The 6,000-nt window shown below is 33.3% G+C and overlaps 1 protein-coding gene across 2 annotated transcripts in view; it reads left to right on the top strand.

Annotated features, from left to right (window-relative positions):
- The first annotated feature begins 300 nt into the window (after positions 1-300).
- LOC130451019 (calmodulin-binding transcription activator 2) overlaps positions 301-6,000 on the top strand; it is a 525,122-nt gene continuing 519,422 nt past the window's right edge. For both annotated transcript variants that reach the window (XM_056789816.1, XM_056789817.1), the window contains exon 1: positions 301-535. The gene's annotated coding sequence lies outside the window, so the exon portion shown is untranslated. The remainder of the gene's footprint in view (positions 536-6,000) is intronic.

Genomic DNA, 6,000 nt, shown 5'->3' with positions numbered 1-6,000 from the left:
ACTTACCTTTAAGTTATTAATATTCCTTATGAAAAAGCTATCACATAATCATAGTTCCATTATTCTTATACATATGAAAATATGAAGCAAGAATTTGTTTTAGAATTAAAATATTATGCTATGAAACAGATATTCATATAATTTGATTGAGAATATTATTTAGCAATAATGATATTGAAGACATGTGGATTAATAAATAAATAATATAAATATCTCCTGAAAAACTTTTTTTACTAACAGGGAAAGTTCCAAAATAGCGTTCTCTCCTGGAAAATAAGTATATCGGGAATTCTCACCTCTAGTTCGAACTGTCATGGAGTACGTTTGACAGTGTAGATGTGTTTGTGTTTCCAAAATATCGCGTTTTTTCGAGTTTTTCATAATAATTCGAACATTTGATTAACGAAAACAACTGTGTATGTGCTGTGCCCTTGACATAACATTTGTTTTCTGTCATAACATCCTCCTGTTTGGCCGTGATCTTCAAAAAACCCGGTGACCCCCTGAAATAGATTTAACACTTGTTCAACAAAAAGTAAGTCAAATTTTTGTTTATTCAAGGTAACAGCTTGCTATGTTTATTTGTCATGTTCTATTTTGTTATAGTTTTGAAGTGTAGCAGTTTACTGTATTCACTCTTGTAATTAATAACCTTAAAATGTTATTTTAAACATCAGTCTCCTAACTATTTAGGTGCTAATGATTAACGTTCACTTCTTTTTTTAACATTAACAATTATTTTCACTACAAAATATCAACCTTGCAATATATAAATTGAGGATAATTTTTTATATAAATAAATAGTTGAGCAACTTTGATATGGAATATATTTGAATATCCTTTTTATTTTCTTTACATTGAAAAATAAAAAATTGGTTCATTTACCAGGGTACGGATATAGGGTCATTAGAATAGAATTAGAGTAGTAATAAGTAATGTTCTATCAATATTTACTAAATTACCTGTCTAAAGATAATGCAATGTAATCCATTTTGTTTGTTAGAATTCGACAAACTTTCCGAAACCGTATCCAGTGGCGTGTTGATGAGAGGTATTGTATATATTGTATATATATATATATATATATATATATATATATATATATATATATATAAACGAAACATTCACTATTTATCATACTTTTTAATGTATAGAGGTATATTTTGCACCGTTACATATGACTATTACAATGTCGTCCAGTATACATATATATATATATATATATATATATATATATATATATATATATATATATATATATATATATATATATATATATATACATAAACACATACATATAGTTTATGGGAATGGCAACCTAGTCTAAGTCTTACTTAATGACATTATCAAGTTAAACTAGAAAAATTATAAATTATTTTGTGAAAAATTGTTAATTCAAAAAACTCAATTGATATTGATTTTATGGCTTACTTACGTAACATAATTTCATTAAATTAAAGCAATTTTTGTACGTATTGAAAATGTATGATATCCACAACTAAGAAAATGAAAAGTTATTCTCATGGATTGAGTAGAAACACCCTTAAAATATCTCTGAATGGGTTAATACGAGACTATGGAATGATACAAATATATAGCAACCCCTTTGAACTATCGAGTTTTCTTCAGGTGAAGTTTCTTAAATTTGCCATAATTTCACTAAAGTTTTCGGATTTAAGCCTCACTAGAAAATAAAAGGTACAACAACAAAAGTAAAATCAGATCCGAACATCAGCAAAAATTATTAGTGATTCAATAAACTGCATATCATTTCAATAAATTTTGTAAACCCTAATTAGTATAAATGAAAGGGGTGCAATCGGATTCCAATGTTCATTTTATTCATGAAATAATCATACAAATAGAAAGTATTGATTTTCGAAGTATAGCCCATAGTATTTTACGGTTTTCATCCAACATCCAGAAGATAGGTTAAAACCATTCTTTGGGCTTAGATGCAAAAATTTGTGCATTTTCAACAACTCATTTTATTTCATATTTTTTTCCACGCAAAAATTTCGCCATATGTCTGAATAAAAAGTAATCTGACGGTGGTAAGTTTGGACCAAATGCTGGAAGAGGTAGGAGTTCAATATCCACAAAAGATTCGATTTATTCCGCGCAGTATGAGGTTTAACATTGTCTTGTAAGAAAATCCACTTTCGGTTAATTAAACCTAGATATATCTCCGATAAATCTCCGCTTCAGTTGTCTACTATAAACCTTGGCATTGATAGCTCGATCATCAACAAGTATACTAACCAATGATTTTCCATGTACGGATTGCTTTGATAAAATCATTTTTCATCGTAAGTAATAATACTTCTATTAAAACCATCATATTTCGCCACTACCTCTACTCGACGTTGCGCTTGAATCAGTTAATTCGTCTGGCACTATTTGATAACTTTTATAGATCTCACTTAAGTTAGATAATCGGCAGTGTTGGTACTAGGTTTGTTTTCTACTGCTGCACTTTTAATCTTAATGTCCATCGCAGGTGGACAACCTAAGCGCAAATGATCTACAACCTTTAAATCTCCACTACTCGTATTATTTATCTAACTCTGTACCGTTCGCTTATTAACTGTGTCTTCCCCTTCAATTTCACATATTTTCCTTGTTACCACGGCTGCTTTAAACTTTTGTTTCCAATTATGTCTTAACAATAAACGAATTTCATATCGATCGCACTCCGTACTATTTATTATTGCGTCGTCAATAAACAATGAGAGAATAAATAAAGGAGTATGAAGCAATTTGTACTCTTTATAGAAGTAGACTAGTCTAACAAGTTTAAATTGAGGCGCATGAATTTTCACATATGAAAACCGACGTTAGTTATGAGACACCCTCTGTATTTAAATGCCTGCTGTAAATGCGTACCTGATTCAATGGGGGTAAAAATAATAATCACAGTAATAGTCAGTCCACATTTTTTTTCCTTATAATGTTGCTTTTGTGCTTTTTCTCACCACATACGATTTTTGCAGTTTCATGTATGGTAACATACTGATGCATAAGATTTTATCTAAACAGCTCCAAATAGCACATTGAACAATCAATTAAATGCTCATATAAAGTGGTGTAATATGATATTTTTGTGATTTCTATTTTCTTTTTGAACGTCCTGACGTTTATTATTTTCTATGCTTTTACGGACATGTTTAAACCCCGCATACAAGTCAATTTTTTTCCTGTAGAAATATCACTAAAATATTTTCCAGGCAAAACTTTTACTCACGGTTAAGTGACAATAAAATACCAAAATTCAACAATGTTTGAAAAAACTTTGTTCACTTCAAAAAACTATTGGAGGTAGCAAAAAATTCGACAGCTGTCGATTCAAATTAATGTTACTTTAAGAAGAATATATAAATTATAATATTTTAATTATTATTGTTTATCGTAAGTATTGGATTATTTAGCTTTGATTACGACAAGAAAATCAAGAAAAAGACATCTATTTGTTACTCGTTGTATAAGTTTTATTAATATTATTTAAATCCCAGTCCGCACTGCGATTTTTCAACGGACGTTTAAAATGGATACCAGAAAAATTTTGATTTACCTTATACTACGGTGGCGACGTAACAGACGTATCAAAAGATGTCATGAACATTGGATTCATCAATTTACGGCCTTGAGACCCATTCGTTTACATAAAATATCAAGAGCTACGAAAATACAGTAAAAAGTTTTTAACTACGAGTAGTTGGTCCGGCTATTACATTTCAAAATACAAATTGGAGAAAAGCAATTTCAGCTGAAAAAAGACTTTCCATAATTATAAGGTAAGATTTTGATATCGTATTTAAAAATGGATAAAGGCCATCTGTAAACTTATTATATAAATAAAGTGTTTACTACAGTTACCTTATTGTTTTCTTTCAGCAATATTACATGTTTCCCAAGAAAAATATATTTGTTGATATATTTCCTCCCACAATCTAGCCTTCAACATTCTGTTGTGATTCTTGTGATAAAACTTGTACACTTGACAATGGGGCGGGAGACGAAGCACGCGACAACTTGTCCATAGTGTAGTCAGAGCACGACTACTGAGCAAAACGCGTGAATTTTATTTCGCTGTGCGGCCAGTCTCATACAACTTTATACTGCACAAAACATTCGCGCGGGATTAAATCTGCACCGCATCGCGTTCAATTTGTATCAATTCACAGATTTTTGTTCCGCTCGAATTATTTACTACCAGTGCGACGAGTTTTGAAAATAGCGATAAAAAATTCGCGCGGTGAAAAATCGCAGTACAGACTTGGCCTAAGTGTTGATGATATATCGAAGGCTTTTGGCAGGGTTTGGCGTGCAACCTTCTGAATAAATTGAAATCGTACGTTTTGTCGTCTTCACATACCAACTGGATTTCTCAAAGACCGACCTATCCAGATCGTTATTGATAGACACACCTCAGAAAGGTTTGAGGTCAACGTTGGTGCTCCCCAGGGATGCATCTTGTCACCTGCTCTGTTTCTCCTATACATCAACGATAACCACTAGCAATATCGATCCTAGAAACATTCTAGAATTGAGTAGAAGCAATCTGATTGAGTTTAATGCATTAAATAACCAGGCTACTGTATGTACTAAGAAGACTGGCACTGCAGTTCAAGATTTGGTCCTATCTGCACATAAAGTATCACCATCATCGCAAATTCGCTTGTTGAGTGTTGAGGTTGGGAGCAATATGTTCAGGCATAGTCACGTAGCCGAATTAGCTAAGGCAGCTTCACAAAAACTTGGAGCCCTCTTTGAGACCAAAAAGCTATATACTCCGCCACTGGGCCCAGATTCATGCACCTTTGGAGTATTGCTGACACATTTGGAGCTCGACTCTCAAGTATACCCTGAGGGTTCTCGACTCAGTACAGAAGAGATCAATTCGACTTATAGGCGACCCAAAGTTGGTCAGAAACTTAGACAGCTTAGAGCGTTGAAGAACGATCGCTGATCTGACTCTCTTACCGATGCGCAGATGCTCTCCTGAGCTGCCCAACAAAATCCCAGCTAGAACAGTTTTTGTAAGACTCATTCGACAGGAAGACGTGGTTCATGAACACCGAGTTCGCCTGGCGACGTCCAGAACGTGAATCTGTTGTGCTTACTTTTTACATAAATAAAAAGAAAGTACATGGCTGAAATTGTTTCTGCCCAAAATAATGTCATTTAACAATTTTTTACGTGAAAATAGATTTGCATTTTATTGATAAAAAACATAATTTAAATAATTGTGAGCTAATTTCAGATGTCAGTAGGGGTGGCGAATGTTGAATAGCTTACAGGCGGAAAATCTGTAAATCCACCACTTGATAGTACCGTATAATTTGTATTTAACATATTTTTAGAACACTTTGATACGTGATGCGAAACACTAGAAACAACCATAAACAGCGCCAGTGTAGTGATACGTACTCCCTGAGTTGTGATCTGTGACTAAGGGAATTCCTGAGTTGCGACGGGTGATTGACAGCCTGGTGAACTAAGTTCTGTATGGTACATAGGAGCGCAATCAGACTAGCCAGTGGTTGCCGGTGCGGTTGCCGAGCTGGGCAACCAAAATATGGTTGCGCGACTGGCTGCCTTCGTGTAATAAGCTCCATATGATCCAATGCCCAGTAAAGGAGTAAGCGAATGGTTATGATATGGTCTAATACGGGCATAAAAGTAAAGAACCAAATCAACGAACTTTTCTTCGCATTTAATACATAACCATATCGTGGAAATGTCACTTTCACAAAATGAAAAAAAAAAAAAAATAGATAATTTACTTCTTATTGATAGCAGTTAGTAGAGGTTTAATCCGGAGGTAAAATGAAAAAAGTACCTGTTGGCATAGTTTGAGTTCAAAAAAAATATATTTCCTCCAATTAATGTCAGGTAGTAGAAAAGAGTTAGCATGTAAAAAACATGGGAGCTGCATTAATACCAGGCTTTGCCGCCTTTTCAGGACTGCATGTGAAACATGTAAGGTGGTGAAATGTC

Source organism: Diorhabda sublineata, chromosome X (genome assembly GCF_026230105.1).
Source record: "Diorhabda sublineata isolate icDioSubl1.1 chromosome X, icDioSubl1.1, whole genome shotgun sequence".
NCBI lineage: Eukaryota > Metazoa > Arthropoda > Insecta > Coleoptera > Chrysomelidae > Diorhabda > Diorhabda sublineata.
Note: the sequence above shows the minus strand (reverse complement) of the source record. Positions and strands in the feature narration are given on the sequence as shown.